The sequence below is a fragment of the Aphis gossypii genome, chromosome 2, assembly GCF_020184175.1.
Source record: "Aphis gossypii isolate Hap1 chromosome 2, ASM2018417v2, whole genome shotgun sequence".
Taxonomy (NCBI): Eukaryota; Metazoa; Arthropoda; class Insecta; order Hemiptera; family Aphididae; genus Aphis; species Aphis gossypii.
This window is the reverse complement of record NC_065531.1, coordinates 69,598,828-69,624,807: the sequence shown is the minus strand read 5'-3', so window position 1 is coordinate 69,624,807 and position 25,980 is coordinate 69,598,828. Positions and strand designations below refer to the sequence as shown.

Below are 25,980 nucleotides of genomic sequence, written 5' to 3'. Positions count from 1 at the left end.
GTATTAGGCACTTCTTTAATTCTGTTAAACTGTTAACTGTTTAAATTTAACACAGTGATTTGCTTTGTTTTTAATTATATTCAATCACAATACATATTTTATTTTCTCAAACCGATGGCAAAAATATGTTTGATATAAATGAAAAATAATAGTTTTTTGTTAGTCAAGTATGCGCATTCATATGTTGAAAAGTAAAAAGTAGCCCACGATACTAAAAATTTTTTTTGTATTTATCCATGACAATGTTATCTTTCAGAAACTGTGGATTTACTTAAAGGGTTGACCGTTTCAGACTGAATATACCTAGTAAATATATTTATTAATTAAAGCTGTTCCTGTTTGGCTTAAACTTTGTTAAATGAAAACTATATATATTTTAAAACATAAATTTAGGCGATTTTGAACAAATAATACAGGTCTAAAATTATATGTAGTCATAAAAACTATATGTTATTTTTCATAACTAATGCAATCCTAAACAAACAAAACAAACGCTCGTTTTTGTGAGCTAATAAATCCTTTTGTGAGACCCTGATTAAAATTCGACATTTAAAAATTTAGCTTTGAGATACACATCCTTGTGTATAAAATATTGAATATTGATGTATCAAATTTCAGAATAATGAATTTTATAGATATTTTCTTTCATTAATATTGTTTATAAGTGTATCATGTTTTATGTAAAAGTATCATTTAAAAATTGGTGGACTAGTTTTTGTAACCTTTTGAATATTTTACATATTTAATAAAATCTATAATTATGAATACATATGTATAAGACTATGGTGTAAAAAAAAAAAAAAACAGAAAAGTCATAGGTGTTGTATTAGGCATTTACTGAAATACTACCTTATTTGATTACCTTATCGAATCTATGATTACTAAAAATATAAATTTACTCGAGTGTTTCACCAATTGGTAGTGTAGGTAACCTCTATACCTGTATAATATTCCAGTATGATTTACAAATCTGAAAATATGTAACCGTGAAATATCACATCGGTCTGTTTGATAAAAAAAAAAAAAACAAAATTAAAAAAATAATTGATCGCTTTCACGTGCGTAATCGGTTCTATTTAGAATAAAAAAAAAAAAAAACGTGAGATTTACGGCCGTACGCGATGGTCCCCAGTTACACACACACATGAGTGCGCGCAATATATATATATTTATCATACATACACACACACACACACACACACACACATACACATACATATATACATATTTATATATATATTTGTGTTTGTGTGTGTGAGAGAGAGAATGTATGTTTATCCAGCACCAGCGCACCTCGAGCTGAGGGTAGTTAACGGTTTCACGTTCACCCGATTCCCGCCGACTACGCGCGCTCCTATCGCGCCACCGACGCCGTCGTCGTCTCGGGGCAAATAGAGCAGTGACTAATTCGGAGGCATCGCGGTTCGACTGGGATACCTCGTGGTATCTAACGGTGCAAGTCGTCTGCACGATCGTCGTCGTGGTTATAGTATATACCTAGGTAACTATAGTCGTGTGTAAACTCAACTCGTAAGTCGCTACCGCAGCTTCATATACGTTTCGTGCGCATAATAATATTACAGAAAAGATAAATTTAATTTATTATCGTCTTGACCGCCGGACCCTTTGTTCCGCCGTTAATAGATCGTCGTATTTGTGTTTGTATTTATTTAAATTCGTGTGGATCGTCCGATGTATTTTATTCCATTCCTTCCGTCAGTTTGGTGCGCATACTAGGCCGTAAACTATATTTTTACTGTATTATACTTGACGATAGGTCGTCGTATTACAGAAGATTAGACAGCCGTATTTTAAATAAAGTGTCTGAAGATCGAATGCATTTGGTAAGTATACCATGCCAGTGTATTTTAAACGATAATGCCATAGAACCGCATACACGTCATATTACTTTTTAGTCATTTTATTATTATTACGGTTAACAAGCCAAGACTTTAATGAAATAATTATAATTTAAATGCGAGGCGTATACCGTACTCGTACGTGTTTTTTTTTTGTTGAACGTAAGAAGAAGATACGGTTAAAAGTTTGTATAGTATGAAATATTTTATCTTAAGATATTACGGTGGAACTATAATATTAATTTTCGTTATGGTTAGACAATTAAATCATATACACGATAATCTCATCTCGCATAACTCCTCTAAATTTAGAAGAAGTCTGATAGTTAATAATTTAAGTAATATTCAAGAATGAAAGATATTATTATGCGTGACCGTATAACAGCGTAGAGCTTCGTACCGCATAATATATTGTAGATGGAAAAAAAATTGACCTGTCTGCCGACTGATAAGAAAAATCTGAGAAATGTTCAGACTTCTCAATTGATGTTATTAGATATACACGTTTTATAATATTATATGGATGCTGTCGTGTTTGGTGATAAATTGTTTCGCAACTTTTTAGTGTTTCGGTCTTATTGCGGTTAAACCGACGGTGACGATATACATACCAATGTAGTGGGAAGGAGGCTTTAAAACCACTGTTCGTTCAAACAAACAGGAACTACAGTCGTTGATTTGCTTCCTAGAATATTGTGTAATCCGGTGTCTCTTCAACACGGATTGTTCGATTTGGTTGTAAGCGATAGCGCTTGTCGTCGTAATATTATCTCGTATACGATCGCAAAAATACGTAACTTTTGTAGTGAGTATCTAGTCGTGTTATACATTGAAATTCTTCTCCGTGACAAGGGTGTTGTATATATGTGTATAGCAGATGGTTATTATTTTATTTATTTATTTTTTATTCATCCTATAAATACGTTTTTTTACGTTTCATTTTTTTTTTTTTTTTTTTAATATAAAAGTGGTTTTTGTATAGTATATTCACAACATATCTCAAACGTTAATTTTGAAGTATTGTTCAACTAACTTGTAGGTACCTATAGCTGAATATTTTAATACAAGTACACAAATCCTTGATATTTATTCGGAAAATTAGTATAAAATTGTTGTTGGTATTATTATTATTATTATTTTATTATTAATACTGACGAACGTTAGTAATCAGAACATATTTTATTCATGAGGAGTTCATGACGTATATTTTATGTGTATAAATTATTATTTATAGATGCATTATCATTATGTAAATTTGTCTCCAATTTTAATTCTTTTAATTCTTCTTATAGTGAGATTCTTCATATTATTATAATTTATAATAAATATGATAAAATACTTACATGAAAAATGATAACATTTTGTTAACTGAAGTTTCCACGTTTTTGATTTTACGTCTAACTATTTCAGAACTCACACAAAGTATTATTTTCTCAGAATTAAAATTATACTTCTGATTGTTATTACTCATATTCAAAACTTTAAGTTTAATTTTTAAAACAATAAAAACGTATAACGCAATTAAATACTATCAAGATCATATACAAACTCAAAGTTGAATTATGTATTTTTTTTAATTGACTCTAAAAATAAATTATTTTAATATTTCTATATTTTTTCACACCTAAACTTTAATTTGAATCAGATACAATATTTTGAATAAATAAAAATTGTTTTGAAGAAAATAGATAATACATTGTATATTAAAATATATCTAAGCAGTATTTATAAGTAATATAGTATAAATATTTTTTATCTTATTAATAATTATGTTTTATATTTATTCATGTATACCTATCTAACTTCTTAAGAGGAACTACACAAATCTTAATACATTAATGGATTCAGACAAATTTAAAACTAATGGATTATTAGAAAGTAAATAGAAACTATAAGGCAAAAGCGTATGTTATTAAAATTAACTTAAATTATATGATAAATAATCGAATTTAATACTTAATATCAAGCAGAGTTGAACTAAAATCACACTTTTAAGATTTGTTATTAAGGGGTTAACAAGACGTATTGGTTGGTGTTTCTTAATAAGTAATGAAAAATAATGAAAAAATCGAAAACTATATTTTAAAAGAAGTAAAAATAAGCTTACTTGATTTGTAACCGATAACAGTAATAGAGAAGAGGGCATAAACATTTGAAAGAATTCTTTCAATCTAAACTGTATGTAACTGTGGAATTAAAATAATAATTATTAAGTTAAGTTTAAATTTAAGTATTAAGCTAAATAAAAAAAAATAATAATAAATTCAATAGAACAACTCACACAAGTACAGAATCAAGTTGAATCAGTACTATTAAATATGTAAAAATCAAAGACGTATACTAAATATGTGTTAGTATAATACTTTTAATATAATACAAACTATTTAAATGCACCGACTTGTATATGTTTACAACTATGTGATTTTCAAACTGTTATCCACTACATTTCTCAGAATCTAAAATACTAAAATTCTATTTTACGTAACTGCCACAACTATAAAACTTAAACCGTTAAATAAATTTAATTACGTTTAATAGTTATATCTTAATACATCTGGATAAAATTTTATTAATAATCGTGTATGAAATAACAGTCTCAAAATAATAAATTGATAAATTAAAGTATCATCATATATTAAATTAAGTTAATTTAATACAGCCACGCTCGTGTTACGCTAATATTGAAAAATATAATTTTAAAAGATTAAAAATATGCCACACGATGCATACAATAACCATACAATTGTTACGAAATCAAAGTTTAATTTACTTTAAGTGGTTTTCAGCACTTGACAGACAGTTGGGAATTCTAAGTGACAGCTACTTAAAGTAATTTCCTCGTAAAGTATTGTAATAAATGCCATATTTCTTTAGCGCTACACGCAATGGACCCCAAAAAAATATGCGTAATCCAAAAAACTACATTTAACACCTTATTTCATAATTCCTTTACCATCCGTTACAAGAAATGGTCAAATGGATGATACCCCATTTGGTATTATTTATGGTTCAACTATCAAGACGTAGAATAAATATTTTAAGGTCATGGTTATGGATTTGAAAGATAGAATTATTTTATAACATCGAAATATTATTCAAAATATATCTCAAAGTATCCTTAAAATAACTTTATAAAATATATATTATTATAAAAACGTAAAAAAAAAAATTACCATCAATAACTTTTAAAGTTTTTTACTGATTTAATTTATATTATAGGATAGATAATGGGTATTTTACATTTGGAACCTTAAAAATTTTTAACGCAATGTACACTAAAATGTAATATTTAATACTATTGTAATTGAAAAAAGTCTATCTCTCATAAACATCCAATTATTATTTTTGGTGTTAAGTATTAAGTATGCTATTGAAAAACATAATTAATTAATAGTACACCTAATCCATATTTAGGATTAATAGTTTCATAAGGTTAAATTATAAGTACTCACAATTTAGGGCTATTAGAAAAAAAGACTGATTGACAATAAAAATTACTATCCACAAAATATTTTATAATGATCAAAATTTTATAATTTAGGGTAAATACGTGATCACTTCACGTTAAAATAACATAAGAAAAAACCAACATCTCTCAGTTTATCGAACCAAACTAACATACTATACATATATATTTTTTTAATGATGTGTGTTGGATTCTTTTGTAGAATCTATGGTTTCGAAACTACTGGTGGAATCCTAAGCGAACTGGCATGATCACATTCTGAATGAACGCTGGTGGAGAATAAGTAATGCCCTCCGGACAATAGGGCTTCAATATATATTGTATAATATGAGGTTTTTTTATTTTCTTTTGGAATCAAGTGTTCATCTAAAAGAAAAATAAGAAAAATAGCTAACAACACTAAGAACAAAGAAACGTATAAATATAACACAGTAAAAGTAAATTGAGTTACCTACATAATTATTAACGCGTCGTGGTAATTACGTAATGCAGGTAAATTATTATCATTATTATTTGACATATTTATCAAACTATCTATTATTTACTATAATATTGCAGTAATTTAAAGTCAGTTTTACGTACAATGCATTTATTGTATGTACAAATTGGTACTATAAATCACTAACCTGTTTAATTTATTGTTATAACTTACTATTAAATCATATAATCACGTGTGTTTATACATCGCATATTATTATATTACGTATATTCAAAAAGACTATTCACAACGTAATCAATTCAGATTCAATACCTACTGCCTACAGTTTTTGTTTTTTTCTAGAAAATAAATACTTCATAGTTTGAACAGGAAGGTATTTAGTAATGTTCAGTCATTTTCCCGGGACTTGGTAAAATCCGGTTTTGGGTAGGTTCAATTTATATTATAGTTTGGAACTGTAATATAATATTACTCTCCGTTTTTGAACTTTGTGAGAACGTTAAATAAGGATCGAATCAAAACTATCTCCAGTGGAGTTTGGAAGTTTGGTTACAACTTTTCGTGACGCCCGTGCATACAATATAGTCATGGATTTTACAATCTATGGTATAAAAAAAATGATTATCACATAGTTACTTAAAAGTATTTAACCATGTTTGTATATTTATAGTATATTAATATGAACAAAAATGATTATTATTGGTTGAATTTGATAATACGAGTATGTCAATTATTTTGCAACACTACAAATTTGGTTTTAGTTTAATTTAAATTCTTATAATGTTCATACTTTAAGCATTAAAAGGGTATAAATATTAATCATTCATAATATGGTTGTATTCATAACTGCCTAACTATTGATGAAATGCGTATCACATGAAAATTAAAAAAGTTTTATCGGTTTAAAAAATAATCACATAATAAGAAATGGAGCTCAGTTATCACACTTGCATTTTTTCAATATTGTGGATAGTTTTTTCTTAAGAAAAATAAAATGATATATAATTTATTTGTTTATTTAAATGAGTTGTATAGTATCGTTACAGTATTCCTTTACCCGAAAAAGTGGTAATAGAAAAATATTAAATAAACCATTATTGTTAAGCTAATATATCATTCACAAATAATGCATATATATATATATATATTCCTTGCTTCATTCAGAACAGACAAAAACATTTTACAAATAAATCTTAAGAATGTACTTATAAAATAAAAAATTGTATAACATTTATAATCATTGTACGTACAATAATAAAATATGTTAAATTTGTAATTAAAAATATGCAAAATAAATAAAATTAGAATATGAAAAAAAGTAATCGTGTTATCAGTCGAAAATAATATGCAAATAAATTATATTCAATGTTCAAAGAATTCATGTATTATAACTTTGGTTTGCTAGTATATATGGAGATTAATGAGTTATGATTATTTCCAAATAAAAAGGAATCAATATTGTTCAAAAATTAAATAGCCAAAATAAAAAAAAAAAAACGGTAAATGAAATGCTATTGAAACGTTTCTAAATCGTCTAAATGTATACGTAATATGTATGCCGTTGTAGATTTAATGTACTGTAACAAACCACGTTAAGTGCCTTACTTAAACTTATAAAATTATTACATACGTTTTTCTAAAGTCATCGTACTAGAAATATTCGGTATGTACAAAAACATTAAAAAACAAAAACTTTAATAATATGAAGTCGTTTAAATCTTTTTATATATCTAATTCAATATAGATAATTGAATGTAGTCATTGTCGTTTTTACGAAAAAAAATATACATATATGTTTATCAATAATCCAAGAGTGCAGTAACTGACCGACTATATACGTTTTATATTCTCTACAACTGTGTACAACTGTTAATGGTATTACCGTACTATAATATACGCCCGTATAGGGTATCCATTATTGCAAATCTACTATATCTATGATATACAATTGAGATTGGCCTGTAACTGGGACTTCCGGCAGAGGCTAATTCGTTTCACATACTGCATACGACGTACATAATACGTGTATTATTATTTAGGTACTCGGAGAAGTGCGCGTATATGCAAAGGGGTCACCTCCAGTGTTTATCTGCAAGCTGACATTAATTTCGACGTTGCCTGATAATGAATGACAGCTATTGCTTTTAGCTCGGAACCGGGTAATTAATCACCCGTCTATATGTATTCGGACCCGATGATTTGGATCCTTTTCGTCAAAACTAGCGACGTGGCAGCCGTATCGGACGCCGGTGGCATCGTCGTCGACCCGACCGTGTTGTAGTCAGCGGAACACCCTGTTACGTTCCAAATTTTTAGTCCGTCTAAAACGTGAGCGCGCGCGCGCGAATGGCGTACACGTCGTATTAAAAACGTGTCCAAGCAGATGGTGCGGGCAATAAATTTCTTGGCCCCGGTGAGTATAAAACCGCTGAAAAACCATTAAAAGTTCAACGGGAGGACTTAAATCACCGCGAACTCTGAAAACCCGTCGACACACGATAACAATTTTGGCCCGACTCCATTGACCACAATACCCGCCGACCGACTCGAAACGCTGAAAATATAAATAAATGCCATACATTGCCGAGGTTTTGTCGAAATTGAAAAAATAGCTCGTGTCCACCATTTACCACGCAGATTTATGTCTTTGGGCCAGTGACTAAGTGGATCATATCTACTCAAAGGTTATGTACAAATTACGTCATAACATGAACTTTTAACATTGGCCTAAACGCTCGATCGCCACTGTATCTTACAAGGATTTATTTGATTCCTTTTGTCTGCAATGTTCAGAATAAAAATAACACCAATATTATATATTCCTGGAAAATTTTTATTGAACGAATGTAACATTTAATATTCATTATGATTTATCATAATATTATATTATAATATTTATTACGTATATCATGTGTGTAGCATGGATGACCTAACCTACTATGGTTTCGAATAATTAGATGGGTTTTTTTTCATGAAATATTTCATATGAAAAAGACATTTAAAAACCTAATAAACAAAAAAATAAACAAATCTATTCAAATTTATCAATATATTAAACATCATTTTTTTATATCATAATAAGATTAAGTTATAACATGTATAATTTGTGTCTTTAATTTAATAATACATTGAAAAAAAGATTATTATAATTGTTTTTTGTTTTTACTTTATATACCAAACCTTACTAAATAGTCATTAATGGTATTATGCAAGTAGGTATATCGTTTTATTCATATTCATAAATATTATTTTAAAATAATCAACAATCGTAATACATTTTACAAAAAAAAAAAAAAAATAAATAATAACTTTATTAATAGTCAAATTTGTTTGAATAAATAAATGAAGACCATTTTACAGTAATTTTCTTATTTTTAAAATTATTAACTTTTTAAGTTTTGATAATAAACATTTGAAAATTGTAGTAATATTAACAAATAAAAATATGTTGCTATAACTAATCTATAAACTAATATATTATTAATAAACTGAACCAAATTTCCAACAATTTAATAATAAAACTTGAATTTAAAACTCTCATAACAATTTTACATTGACATACTTAAAGTATATAATATTATATAATAGAATAATTTATAATCTGGCGGTGCTTCATAATTACAAAGCTAAATTAAAAATAAGGTTTTACAAAATCAATGTTAAGCTACCTATTGCAAGAAATTAAATTAAAATTATATAAAACTAAATACGCATTAATAATCTAAATAATGATAAAATGTTATTAAATAATGTGAATATAATGTTTATATAACTTTTATATTTTCCATTTTTATTGTAACAAACTAAATTTACTCGATTAACATTCATTGAAGTTTTCATAAATTCTGCGAATTTTATTCATGTAAAATATGATTATTATACATTTAAAAAGTAAAATGATGTATACTGTTATGGGCTATAAAAGTTTATTCAAACTATTTAAAATATATTATAAATAAAATAAATAATTTTAATTATAAAATATTATGTAAATAAATTAATAATAATTCAGTCAGTTAAGTCAAACGTTATAACTACTTTAAAATATTTCAAAAATTTAGTAACACCAAGAAAAAATAGATAAAACTAAGTCCCTAACGTAAATTATGAATTTTAAATAAAATATTCAGTTGATATTAAGTAACATTATTTATTTATTTTACATCATACGGCATTGGATGAGGTGTAAAATGTATCAAAAACAGTATAGGTATATGAAGAAAAACTAAAATAAATTATTAAACTAGTTGTGCATTATATGTATATTGTATAAGGTGGTTGTAACCATGCGAGGTGGGGCGTGATGAAACGTAAGAAGTGACTGTTTATTTGTGGGGTAAGCAAGAACTTAGAATGTGACTGATGCGAGGAGGTCGGAGCGTCAACTTCGCTGTTAAGAATGAAATAAATAAAAGAACTGTCTGCATAACGGTTAGGAAGGGTGGGAAACAATATAAATATTATTATAAATAAGTAACAAAAATATTATTTTGCATATCAATTTTTATAAATTTAATTTTCTATTGAACATAATATAATTATTTATTAATATTTAAAAAAAAAAAAAAAAAACATTATTTAATGTAAATGTATGAATATGTTAAAAGTTGATAGATTGACGTGATTTGTACAAAATGTAAAAAACCATTAAAAAAAAAATAATAAATAAATTATGTACTTAGAGAGAATTTGATGGTTTTGTAACGCTCGTACAGTCTAAATTAAAAAAAAAATATTTTTATTTAGCTTAAATCGATATAACAAGTACAAAGGAAATTTTAATAAAACATTACATTGCTTAATAATACTATTGAACCTGTCACACGAATCACCTAACTGAAAAGAGGCACCTATATAGACGTTTCATAAAATAAATTATAGTTGTCCTATATGGCTATGAATATGGGAATTGCATTATGTTGTGTATGTTAAAATTGTAATTTATCATGAATTTGATAGTAAAACGATTTCCATTGAATTGATTACCTTTTTTACATCAAACAATTAATTTCATTAATAACCTTTTAAATTAATTATTTCATAAAACCTATAATGACTTAATATATACGGGTGGTATATTTATAAGGCTAAATTATTTGTGTTATAAGATAATGTATAAAAAATTGAAATGATTGATATTCAGAATTAATAATGTTTTATAGTGCCACATACCTACTCAATAAAAATGAATCAACCAATATTATTCCACCGCCGTATAAGTACGTTGTAATACTACTAATATTATTATCGTCCAGTCATTTTTAGGTATAATAAAAATATGAAAAAATCCAATTTTTAAAGATATTTTATAACCGAAGATTTCATAGAATACGCATTGTAATTATTGAATAATCTTAACAAGTTTTAATAATTTGTACATTTTTTTATTTTTTATTTAACGCCTATTATAAAATAATAATAATAAACAGTTTCAAAGAGCGAGGAACGACATAATAAATTGGAAAATAAAAGTTTTATTTATAATTTACACTTTACGCTATAATCAACTTAAATAATATAAACTTTTTGTAATATTAAAATAAACAAATATTCTTTACAACCAATGGCTGTCTTTTATATAAATTGTTAAACAATTTTGCTACGACCGATTAACAGTGAACCTAAATATACTTATAAGTTAAAATATTATTATATATTTAAATAAAACATGAATACTATACTTATAGATACATTATATTTCTCACTTCACTACAATTGATAGTTACAAAGGTTCTCATGTATGGGTATTATTTATATACATAGAATTGTAGAACTATTGGTTCTTAAATAATTTTGATGATTTTATTTAATACAAAATATGCGTATAATTAAAATAAAATTTTTAATGATATAATATATATATATATTTTTTTTTAATGATAACACAGCAATAAATGCGTTTTTCATCAACCCATAAATTAAACAATAAGTAATTATAACAATAATAAAACTAATATTTAATATTGATAAATAAATATATGAAGCTTAACGATAATATCAAAGGACAATGTTTAATTAAATGTAAATACAAATTAAAATACAAGATGAATATTTTAATTAGTTAGTTAGGTAATTAAATACTTAAATAAGGTTAATGAATTATTATTTTAGTTCAGTTAATCATTCCTATGTATTTCAAGAATTTAATGAAAATGTGTTAAATTTAAAGATTAAATAGTAAATTTAATGACGCCTTTGTGCTTAATTAGATAATATTATTAAATATTTTCATCTCCAATCATTTGTATGTCAACATAGTCAAAAATAATAATCTACTTTTAATTTACCTTTTTAATAACTAGGTATATACGTGTTTATAATAATAATAAATTTAAATACGAAATATTTTTCGAATACTTCAAAAGTAATGTATAAATTAATTTAAATTTTAATTAATAATCTCATAAAATAAAGTAAACATCATTTATTTTATACACCTAATAAATAAAAATAAAATTGTTTTCATAATCAACTCAAAAAATTTGAAAGCCAGATAGGATTAAATTACTTTATTGAGCAATGAATTCAAAGTTTAATCAGAAGTTGGTAAGTATAAAATTATTTCTTTCTAAAATATATAACCATCATATAAGACCTGTTGTGAATAAACCAAATTTGGGTGATTAATTTAATTTCATCATTTAAAAATGCTATAAAACTATAGTATGAAATTAAAAATACAGTTAATGCTTATGTTTATAAATAAACAATTATTAAATAACTACTGTATTTTATGTTTGTGATAATATTATGATAAAGTATTATTATATAAATCACAATAGCTATAATTTGTTATATTAATTTTTGTAATCCTGTACACTTTTTTAAAACAAAATACAATTTGTTAGTAAACGTAACTTGAAATAGGTGCAAAGACAATGTTGAGGCTTACGTGTGATGTGTAAACTAGTAGTTTTGCGTATGCTGCCATAAAAAAGTAACAATTGAGAAAATTTGTCGGGATTTCGTTGTGAAAATAAACCCAGACTATAGTTTTAGCCCATTCTGAATTCCTTTAAAAATTTGTTGAATATTGTTTTCAATGACTTCAAAAAAACATTATCATACTATATTCATATAGTATATACACCTATACATACAACCCTTGCACGTCGATTAATCTAACTATACGTGATCCACCCTTGGTATATTTAATGCAAATTTTAATTTTATTTAAATATTTAAACATTTTAAATTACTAGTCATACGCTTTTAAATGCAATTTAAAATGCTGAACGCAAGTGACACACATTATTTACACACTATCGATAGCAGGTCAATAGATTGAAACTGCCTGTTTTTGTTTAAAACAAATTTTAGCTGTCACAAAATTACGTTTATTTTTATTCGACCTATTTATGGACTATGGTATACACACCACGCGTTGTAGGTTCACACAAGGTAATGCCTTTAAAACAGTTATTCTACGAAGAGCAAACATTCATTTTTAATATACGTATGTACTATATATAGTAAACATTAAAAAAAAAAAAACCTAGTAATTGATATGAATTTAACACAATTCATTTTAAAGTTTATAATCAAATTTATTTACTGCGTAATTTTCTTATATAATATAAAATGAATATTAAATCATCTTGCTTTTAAAAGTTAGACAAGTTTAATTTCACACATTTATTTATAATTTATAATGTACCTTTACATGTGTGTGCATATGCAAACGTAATATTGTATGTACGTCACAGATTTAGTGAATATGGTCCAAAAAGTTTGTCATTATCACGTGCGCTCATCGTCATTACATATGTTGATCTTAATATATTATGCGGGTTGATCACAAATGGTATTTTAAATTATAAATATTATGGCAGAACTGTAAAATATATAAATAAGAGCTTCATAAAGCGATTTTGATGTCTGTCATTCGGGTTTCTGCTTCCAAACATTGGGCGTAGAGTCGTTAAAGAGAAAATGCTTGCCTATAAAACAATGCAAATCCCGATTTTTTCGCTTGAATAAATATGCAATTGCGGAAACCCTGTTCGGTTATTTCACCCCTCTTTTCTCCTACGCGTAACGAGCTAAATGGATAAATTATTGATGATCATATGAATAGAAATACCTAGAAAGAGACTTAGGCACTCAGGATATTTGATTCCATTGTAGGTATACAATAAGTTTAAGTAAATGCAGAGATCACTACTATATGTTATGAATAAAAAAACATTTAAGTTGTAGTTCAAAAATGTTTTGGTTATATTTTTAGTTACACTATATAAAACACAAACGAAAAAAAATCTAAAGCCTGCATTTTTTTTATGAACAGTAGTATTTTTAAACTACAAACTTAATATTTGGTCTATTATTTAAAATTGTTTATTAAATGAATAATATTTAATTCGTTTTTTTTTTCGAAGGAATAGAATAAAATAGATAAAATTATTTGAAATAATATAAACAATACTATGTTTGGCAACTAAATTAAATATTAAATAGGTAAGTAATATATTTTTTTTGTTAAAAAATCTTATTTGTATTTTTATACTATTAGCGTTTAATGAAATGTCCTCTTTTAATAAATTTACAACCATTTGAGAATTACAAATTTAGTAAGTCAAAATCTATTCCTAATTTATCTTTTAATTTCAGTTATTCATTTAAAACAATTGAAATGTATTTTTTTTTTTTATTAAAAGTTGATAATGTTTTAAAGCAGATGTTTCCAAACTTTTATTTTTTGCGTAGGTACCACCCATATATATATATATTACTCATCAGTTACGTACCACTAATGACTAAAAGTAGAACTATTCAATATTTTTACACATTTATATCAAAAGGATAGAAAACAAGATAATAAATAATATTTACACACAATATAAATTCGAATTATTTTCTGTGCTTTCATGTGGTTTTTACATACCATCAGTGGCACAAATACAATTGGGAATCTATGTTTTAAAAAATCTACAGTTACGTAATGCATTTTTTTTTTTTAAAAAAATAGCTAATTTTAATACTCTTTATGCAGTTTTTGTGCATTAATTTATGATTTATGAATATATTCGCATACCTAGTTCAAATCGAGAGTATAATATTATGTAATTAAATTTATTTTAGTACAAATTAATAATTGTATTGTACCAATGACTATTATTTCGAATAAAACTTACAGGCAATATAAATACAAACATGATAATAAAATATTATTTTAAAACTTAAAAGTATGAATAAGCTTTAATCAATCAACAAAACGTTTAATTCACACCAAATTAAAGTTTATACTTTTCTATATTTTTTTTTGTATCCCAATAAGTGTATTGTATCAAAATATGTAATTGAAAACTCATCTACACTTCAACACAAATAGTTTGCTGTAAATATGTAATGGAATATTATATTCGGGTGATAAAGTCAATGATTAATCATCGCATTTAAAAGAAGATTCTAAGCGAAGTTTGTTTGAACAAACGCTTTCTAACTTTCAACATTTTACGGTTATTTTTATAATGTTTGTAAGAAATATTGAGAAAATCGAAAATTACTTGTTCAAAGTGCTATCCAAACTCGATTTTCCACCCTTTATGATACTAACCGTAGCATTGCAAGTTATCCTTTTACCCGGATAAGTGTTAACCATAAAAGATAATAATAGCTACATAATAAAGGTATCGTTCTAACAGCAATAGATCTTTACTACACTATGAATCTTAAAATTATGAATATTATATTATGTGCATAAAATATTATGAAGTTTGGAGTACTTATTTAAGTGTATGCAACAAAAATAAAATAAAAATGTATTACATTGGATATTTGTTTACTTTCTTTAGTAGACAAATTTTTATTACTGTCAATATTGGCTTGTTTTCTAATTAAATAATTTAAGTACTAATGTTCCTCATAATTTGGTAGTTAAATAATTTAATTGGGAGTCTAAAATGGATTGTCTATATTTAATGTATTGTGTGAATTATGTAAATGAACACGTCAGGATAATTATTGTATACCTACTTTAAATTAATTGCTAAATATTAAACTGATAGTAGTTAACCAAAATCAACTATACTTAAGTAATATTTAAAGGATATAACGTCATACTATATGTTATGAATATATTGCAATATACTATGTATAGAAAGATAGAGTTTTAATATTTAAGTTTAGGATCTTTCTAGGATTTCATTTACAAATAAATGTAAATAAACTCAGCGTAGATCATAATAGAATATTAAATGATTTGAGAACTATTTAAACGATATACTGTGATATAAATAAAATACATAGGTACTTATCTACATTATGTAGTTTGATGCCGACCGTTTTTAATGACTCTGTGGTGGACCACATTAAAAGTACATTCCAAGAAAGATAATGTAGTGTGTGTGTGTGTGGGCATGTGTATTGTAAATAATAATTAATAATGTGTGTAACTTGCTTTCAGTTATTACTGGGTGTCATATAATGTCTCGTAGTCACATTATAGCATGCTCGTTGACGTGTTGATGAATGATCCACGTGCACGTCATTTTCAGCTGAATTTCAAGTCTTGCAGGTGTTTTTTTTTTTTTTTGTCACTGGTCGACGGCACGAACAATTTATTTCAAAAGCAACAACGGCTGGTAGGTGTCTTTGCTACAATATTTACAACGTATAAAGATCGAATACCACGAACAATTTCACAAATGTCGTATTTATAGTTAAACTCATGAATGAAATCATTGACCTTTTAACCGTTTTCACAATGCCAATGTCAATGTCGACCACAGCGCAAGTGTAAATTTAGGTCTATTGTACTCCTATTATGTCGTTCACCATACTTCAATCGCGAGTCCGAGTGCTAGTCGAATCGGCATAGGTCGTGAGGGGAGGTCAGCCTCCGCCGGTATCGTATCTGACGGTTGACTAAAAAGGAGGACAGTAAAATTTTAGCTTGACTTTAAATACAGAGCTTCTCATCCCAGTTTAACTCCTTAGTTTTATTTAAACAGTAACATTCATTTTTATTTTTATTAATGTTAATTTTATAATTTTAACACTTTTGGTGTAATTATAATAACAATAATAAAAATAAACAAGGTCAGATTGTAAGTTCTCTTGGAAAATCGGCTTCCCCACATAAGTTTCGCTTTTCAAGATAAACTCGGTTACAGCTTACAGTTATTTGCTTAAAATTTCCGAACATAACGTGACATTTATTTTATTTGTATTTTTTTTTTCAATATTCGAGATTTAGTTAACTTTTTAATTGCATTATTATATATGATTTAATAACATTATTGCATCACACGGTAATATAGTATGTCCACGGAGACCTATGTTAGATCCGTCTACTAATATTTGCTCGTTATTATTGTTGTTCACCGTCATTGTTTCGGCGTTATCATGATTGTCCCTCATAGGTTATTTATTATTCATTTGACGTCATAATATAACGGTTATTAAAATGGTGACTCTGAAAAGAATATTTTCGTACGTACCTCTACGCAATATAAATTCTTATACACGTACTATTCTTATAAATCCTAAATGTAGGTATGTAATGACCGTTCGGACAATATGTTACTATTGTTACTATTATAGTAATAAATATATAGTACATAGGTTATAATAAAAATATATCTATTTCATAAAATGTCCATTGTTATGTGCAAATATTTTTGTTATATTTATCCAAATCATGAAAACAAAGTTGACGAAGTACCGATCGACATTATAATAATAATTATGAACTAAAAAAGTCAAAATTAAAGTATAATATATAAATATATTTCATACATTGAACAATTTATATTACTGTTTCATTTTATTTTAATGATTTTACTAAATGTTAACAAATATTATATTTAATATATATTATGTTAACACATTTTTTATGGCTTTTTCGCTTTTTCAATCAACTTAAGATATTTAAAAAAATAATGTTTCAGATTTTGATTTTTTTTTTATGATCACGCAATAAGCCGAATAAAGTGAAATTCCATTTTCAGTATGTAGAATATTATGTAATGTATTTTATATTATATTAAAATATATTTTAAATTATTACAAAGTAAATCATAAAATTATTGTATAGGTCAGAGTTGGCCAACCTTTTTCTATATTGTGCCAAAAAAAAAAAAAAAAAATGAAAATGTTCCATAAAAATTTAACACTTATGTATTTACTTCATAATTATATACATATATTATGTAATTTTATCTGAAGCTAGTATACCATTCAATTACATCAAACATGCCGCAAGTATATCTCTAGTATAGGTGATGTGAATGTAGAAATAATGTATTACACTCGTATAATATTTAGACTATAATACAACTGATATAATTAAGACATTTATTTTTATTTTTTTTTGTAGTCAATTTGAGAGGCGGTCACATAAAAATTTGTTAAATATCCTCAAAACAACCACCCTAATAGTTGTAACCAGCCACGCCCGGTTGTTTATTTTTTAAGTGAAATACACTACCCCTAAATATAATACAATTCTTTGTTTAATATTGTTTATTTAATTTTTTTTATCTATAACGCTAACCGTATCGTCGTATAACAAAATACAATAAAGCAAGAATACCAAATGATTAACTATTTAATATAAATAAGTAGGTATTAATCATTACAATTTATATAAATATTGTAAGTATTTTGTAGTATAAAATATACTGAGCGACATGTCGTTTTTTCTAATATATTCGTATATTAACGGTATAAATAATAATTATACCTACACGGAATATTTAAGTATTATTTTTAAGATAAGACAAATCTTATTTACTAGTGATGAATTATGTGTGTTTTGGATATTTTTAACATTATATCTAGTCATTTAATAGTTTGAATTCATTGGTTACGTTAAATGAAAAAAATTATTATGTAATATAACCTCAAAATAATTGCATCCTTGGCAAAATAGGAAACTGTTTAAGCAATTAACTAACACATTATTAAAAAAAAAAAAAAACAATTAATTACATAGATAGAATATTATGTATGAACCGTCAAAGACACTGAGGAGAATTCAAAATTGAAATACGAATATTAGAGGAATCAAGATTATCTTTGAACACGAAATTGGGATCCGGTTTAACGAGAAGCAAAGACAAAGATTTTAAGCTTAAGACGAAAAGTAGATAGATTAATACAGTGTGTAATGAGTATTTTTTTTAATTATGTTGAATATTTTTATTTTTATTATATTATGGTAAATTTTTATTTCATTTTCACTATATTTTATGAATGGTAAAAATAACTACACATTTAAAAAATAAATCGACTTAAAACATATTACTTACAATATAATATTTGATAAATTGTTCAATTTTTAAATTATATTCAGATAATGTTATTTTAAATATAAAATTTAATTCACACCTGAATTAAAAAGTATATCACCTACCTATGTAGATGTATTTTTATTTACTGTTAATTTAAACTTATCATTACAAGTACTATTATTTTTTTGATAAAAAATGTATTTAATTACAATATATTTATTATTTAATTTTTTGCAATAATAAATTAATATTAAACATAAATAAATAAAAATGAAAATACACAAAATCTAAATAGATTATCTTAAAAAAAAAATGTATACGTGTTAAAATATTAGAATAATTTTGATTATAAACTATAGTTTTAATATATTATAAAATATTTTCTACTTTTCTATAATATAATATGTTTTTCTAAAAATAGTTTGGCAAATTGATTGAGTACTACATAGGTAATGTGAAAATATATAGTACTTATTTTTATTTTGTTATGGTCGACACAGATATTAGTCAATAGCAAAATTAAGCATTTAATGATCCAAAACTAAAACCCACTTTTAGATGTATATAATATATATTATACTATGTAAATTTTCAGTTGCTCCTCTTAAAATGTTTTATTGATGAATTTAAAATCAAAAGAGAGTGACAATTCTTAATCTACAAAAAGCACTTATCCAAACCACAGGAAAGATTCTTACGCTCATTAATTAACAGAATAATCATTATATCCTGACCTATTTTATAACGAGTTGTAATATTCGGGAGGGAATTAAGAAGAGTTAAGTTAATACAAACGGAGCACACAAGTAGTTATACATATATAATATATACGTGTTTGTCTACTATCCCTATGGATTTCACGAATTTGAATATTCAGCTAATTTATTGTTGCTTAAAGATTATAGTATATACCATTTACCTAAATATTATACTTTATTAAAACTTAAATAAACGATATGACAAAAATAGGAAAATGATTTAGGTGTAAAATCTACCGCATAGGTATCAATATAAAGGTGTAGTATAATATTCATTGTTTAATTATATCTATTAACTTGAATCTCAATATTTGAATAGTTTATTAAAACATTTTATTCTTAATATAATAAAGTATTTGTTGTATCTATAGTATAATAAACAGGGTCTGACAAATATTGCGTGACAAAAATGTATTTTTAATAATAAAGACTTAAATATCTAATATAAAAATAAAGAAAATTGAAATGTAAATTTTTTTCCTACACATATTTTAAGATCGAATTTCAATGAAATTGAATATTTATCGAAGAATAACGATTTTATAGCTACCATGTTGTGATTCAAAAAAAATATGATTTTTTAGGAATTGTGGAATTTTCCATAGCATTGTATTATTAATTTGTAAATATAATATAATTTTAAAGTTATTCAAATAATAACTAATATATAGTGAGAACATTTCCACATCAGAATATTTTTCAAATCAAAATAATATAATATGCTATATGTCAAGTATATACTCGTAGATTATGTAGATGTACTGTATATATTAAATTTATTTTTGTTGTTAATTTTTTTCCATGTATTTTCTTTCTAGCTTACTATGGAATTATTATGGTACGTACTACACGTGTTCAATGTTTACGGCATGGTCTTTTCATTTGACTGGTAGCCGGAAGCTTCCACAATGAATAATAATTTGGCTGCATACGAGTTGAGTCCCAAAATTAAATTTGTATACATATTGGATCCCGAATTGTTTCTAGTAGGTACTACGCATTAGTTGGGTTCCACATTTGTTTTAGTAATTTACTAGTGTGTTATTGATTTTTTATAACTTTTACGTAATATTTTGACGCACGTCAGATATTATATGTGTGATAAAAAACCATTAAACTATACGAACATCAATAAAGATTGACGTGTTGAAATTGGAATTTGCCGATACATTTATAAAATGTTTACTAAAAACGTTGTATTTTCAATTTTTTTTTTTTAAATATTTGTTATTAGAAGTACAACCATTTTTAAAAATGATTAATATTTAATTAAATGTGTAGTGTCAGTATTTCGCAATAAATTTGGATTTAATTAAGTGTCGTCGTTAATTGTTGTTACAATTAATCAGTTCTATATATAATTTTTTATTTTTAAATGTTTTTTCAATTCAAATCCATTTATTTATTTTTTTTACTTCTTTGAAAGTTTTTAATTCAATAAGACAATAACAATTTTATTTTTATTTTTTTCCATACCAAATTAAAATGTAATTCTCCTCCTCCTCTTCAATAATTTTCCATAATATCATTACTACCGATTTTTTTTAATTATTTTTTTTTTTTATCTATTTCTTTGTCTTTTTACTTCCAACCACAATTTCATGCAATTCTCTTATTATATCATCAAATATACGACACTTATTAACCCGTAGTTACTCGCATTGTTTCCGTTGTCATTTTTACTCGCATGAGGTATTTTTTTCTAGTAGTTTTTCGTATAGGTAATATAAATTAATTAATTAAATGAATAAATAAATTAAAACCAACCTAGATGTAAATAATTGGTTACCAAATTTTATTTAGACCATTATCATAAAATAAATTACATTGTAAAAAAATTATCAAAAACTATTATGGACAAAAAACTGAGAATGAATTACTCGCACAGAGTAAGTTATTTCCAAAACACTGACGCCGATTACTTTATACACTCCTAGAAACTGAAAAAAAATCCAAGATAACACAGAACCAGTTAAATTTTATCTATAAACACATTATTCGAGGCTATAGAAATGTACGAATATTTATTTAGTGTTTTATTAAATAGCCGTGTGCCATTCGTTAAATATGTAGTAGGATCTTTCTTTACCACTACGAGTACTGTGTAGCCAATATCATGTTTTGTTTTATTTTTCTTGCAAATATATAAAAACAGAACTAAAAATACCAATTGTTCATTCATCACTATTCACTATACTATATAACTGTACCAGTACACTCACAAGTCACAAAAGTATGAATATAATTTTTGTTTTATCCAGTACTCTGTATAAATCTATTGATTTTTAAAACATAATTTTTTCCCTGTCTATTATCAGTTCACATTTTAGTCAATTTATATAGTTTTATTGATTACTATTATATCTAATAGAAACTAAATCATTTATTTAGCATTGTTTTAATTCATCATTAACTTTCTTATTTCGTATTTTAAAAGACATTTTTTCTATATTTCTGTTTTATAAAACCTACACACAAATCGCTATTATTAACTATTAGTTAAAGGGCTATAACGTAGATAAAATAATCTACTGCTAAAATATAGTTTATAATAAAAACCATTATAGATTTATATATCGCCTAGTATTAAAATTAATGATAAATTATGCATTTGACATTAAAAAATTAAATCAACTTTTAAAATCTTCAACATTATTACTATATATATTTGTGTATCTTATATAATAATCTAATCGTCAAGCTATCATAGTTTTTATGAGAAACTATAAATAAATAATAACAAAAAAAATCTTAAACATAAAAGCAAAACAAATTTACTTTATATTTTAATAACTATTCAAGTAATGTTCTTTAATATTGAGTTATTATAATAATATTGCCTAACGGATCATAGAAACTATATTACCTGTAGTCTAGACTAGTTTCGTGTAGTTAGAATTCTTGAAATTATATAGTTCTATATCAAATTGTATAGTTTAAATAAGAATAATAATATTTGAATACCAGTATAATATATTTTATAAAATACGAGAACATAATGTTTAAAATTTAGGTACCTATGTAATTACATAACTTTATATTATGCTCATGATAGATGCAATAAAATGTGGAATTTTTATATCATTGTTAGAGGTACTTTATACTCCATAATTAGTTATATTAATTATGATAATATTAAGCAACCACTTGATGCAATTTCTCAATGATTGATGAGAAACAAAATAAATAAAGACAATATTAACTTCAATAGCATTGCCGAATACAAAAATATAAATGAGATTGGCAGAGATTATGGATCAAAAATTGAAAAGACCTGTTTTATTCTTATAAAAATATCTTATGTTTTAACCTATAATTTAACAACACAATTAGAAAAATATTTTTACTATTAATAGAATTTGAATAAAAAAGTATGAGTAGATTTTTAATTTTTAGTGACAATTATCAAAATCTCTTTACACATAAAGTCATCGTAGTTCTGAATAAATTATGCACATTACGAGGAAATTCGAATTTACCTTGGTGTATCGGTTTAAATGTAAATAAAGCACTTTCATTTAATTAAATGACATTAAACTAAATTGTAGTCGACTTGTATAATAATATGTTTTTTTTTGTGGTGCGATCAGTGCTTTTTATATCAATACACATTTTAGCAGTGTGGTTGAACTGATTAATAGTTTTAATTTAACTATAATAGAATACGTTATTTACTTTTTTTTTTATTTCTTTAAAAGTTTGCAATTATTTATTAGACATACAACTCATATATTATTTAACTAATTTAATTCATATTTTTATCATTGTAATATTTTGTTAATAAACATAGGTTTAACTTAGGGGTGAGGTAAGATTTTAGTCCCCGTAATATTAAATTAATTTAGCTCTTTTAAAATTTAAAATTATTATTTAATTACTAAATATTACATTAATCACCTAATTTATGCTAAATTTAATTTGAAGAAATTATTTTATAAAGTTTAAAAATTAATTCAATATCTATTTATGTATTTTCGAGATGATATATCGGGAACTGTGTTAGTTATCATTAATAATTACGATCAACTATGTGCCATGTAAAAGATCGTTTTAGAAATGTTGGAGATTATAAAATGTAAAATTCGCATTTCTATTAGTCATGGTATATTTACAAATGTATAAACTTATATTGAACTTAGAATCATCTCATAAATTATATAATGAAACGATTTTGAATACGTTTTGCAATTTCGAATTATCCATTAGAATTAGTTTAAATGTATACTTAAATTTAGTTATTTAATAAAAATATTTTTCATTTTAACAACAGATGTGTTATAATATATTAAATGTATCAAATGTAGGAAAGTGGCTAAGGAAAAATAATAAATACATTATATAATATTACATAGAGTAATATATAGGTATTCGTAATAAAAGGTGTAGAGCCCCCTGCGTGTTTTATTTTTATTTAAATATATAAATGGTCCTTTCAGCCAACAACTGAAATTATTTCTATGTTAATATGTTATATTTACATTTTAAAAATAAAAAATATATAATGTTCTAATCTTTATAAAAAAAAATGTACTGTGCTACAAGAAATATAAAAATTAAAACAAAACGTGATACTTCTTATGGAAATATTTTGCTCTACTATATTAAATGCAAGAACGTGAATGATGACGAAAAAATATTGCGTATTTAATATGTACGACTAGTAATATGCAAACATATAGAGATATGGTTTTTGGTTCAATCGATTTTTCTATCTTGATGTGGTTGCATAATAATGAAGCGTTTTTGTAAATACCTAAATTATCATCATCTCGCGCCTAAATTTACTCACAATACAGAGAAGACAGTTTAATGTGAATGTAAATGATTATTTCTTTTTTTTTTTTTGTATTTGTAGAAATAAAAAGATATTGCTAATGTAGCTTCAGAAACCATTAACCAATGAGAGTACATTTAACGAATTGTTATTGGACGTTGAGTAGGTATATTATGTTATAAAATCATAAATTCACTAAACTAAAATAATAAAAAAACAATCGTATAATTTACTTTATAAATAACTAAGTTTGCATATATCTGGGGAATCAATGATGAGATATTTCCCGTTTATAAGAGTTTTAAAATATGTTTTTAGGGTATCTAAATATTAATAAAACGATTTAATATATAATACTCGTATATGCTGAATTTTCATTTTCAAAAAACATATCTATTTAGAGATCCTTAGTTTTTATCTTATACTTTAAGAAGGAATATTTTCGGTCATATATTTAATTTACCAGACGTAAAATAAAAAGATAAGAACAGAAAATATTGTATTTTTTATTTTTTTATTACATTTAAAAATAATAAACGTATCATATTATAACATAATATATTTATTCTCTAAACAAAAACATTTTTATGTACCTAAAAATTTAATTTGCTTATATTTTGAACATGTTATAAGAAACGAGCATTCTTTTTTTTTCACAATAATTAGATTTTCTAGTAGCATAATATATATTGTAATACCACTATAAACCACATTTTACAGTAGCTCATAATTCAATGTCATTTTTCATATTTCGATTTTCTTTATTTTATGAAATTTTTAATACAGCATTGGCACAGTATTAGTATAAAATAACAACATTTATTACATTAAACCAAACAATCGTAAAATAAAGTAAATATTAAGAAATCGAACAATGCTTGTATTTATATTGCTTATCCAACGTGCCGTGTTGAGATTTTAAATTATTTTATTTTATTATTTTTATTATAAACATAATAATATGAAGTGTATAATATGAAAACTTAACCGAATTGATGTTGCTACTAAAAAATAGTAAGCATACCACTACAAGTTTGAGTATGTCAATGCTGTTGATGACTGCTTCATTTCGAGTTCAATTGATACGACTAAATGTCAATCATTTTCTTCGATTAAGTTTTTGAGCTAGATTTTTTTTTCAAAAAATGCATAGTATATTAGGACAGAGCAACGAGTTAACCTTAGGTTTTTTTCTAAAACTAGGGAAAACTGCTACAAACCCTCGAGCTATAAAAGGAAGTGTACGAAAATGAATATTTATCACCTACACAAGCATTTGAGGAGTTTTAAAAGGTTTAAAAAGGGCTGTGAAATGACCTAAGACAATTGACGACCCGAACAATCCTCAAAATAAAATTATCTGATTTTGCATGAATCATTCAGTGTGCACAAAAGTGCGCAAAAACGGTGCCAAAACGTCTCGCTCTAGAGCAAAAAGAATCGAGAAAG

At 25.2% G+C, this 25,980-nt stretch overlaps 2 protein-coding genes across 5 annotated transcripts in view; both read left to right on the top strand.

Annotated features, from left to right (window-relative positions):
• Positions 1-25,980, top strand: part of LOC114124466 (DNA primase large subunit-like) — a 238,416-nt gene that overhangs the window by 58,550 nt on the left and 153,886 nt on the right. The window lies entirely within an intron of this gene.
• The window catches only part of LOC114124462 (basement membrane-specific heparan sulfate proteoglycan core protein), a 132,875-nt gene continuing 108,280 nt past the window's right edge, over positions 1,386-25,980 (top strand). Inside the window, exons 1-2 of one of the 4 annotated variants that reach the window (XM_050199438.1) lie at positions 1,386-1,844; positions 20,576-20,595. The gene's annotated coding sequence lies outside the window, so the exon portion shown is untranslated. Of the gene's footprint in view, positions 1,845-5,796; positions 5,818-16,169; positions 16,348-20,575; positions 20,596-25,980 lie in introns of those variants that run through there. The other 3 variants (XM_050199439.1, XM_050199437.1, XM_050199440.1) reach the window with 3 other exon arrangements.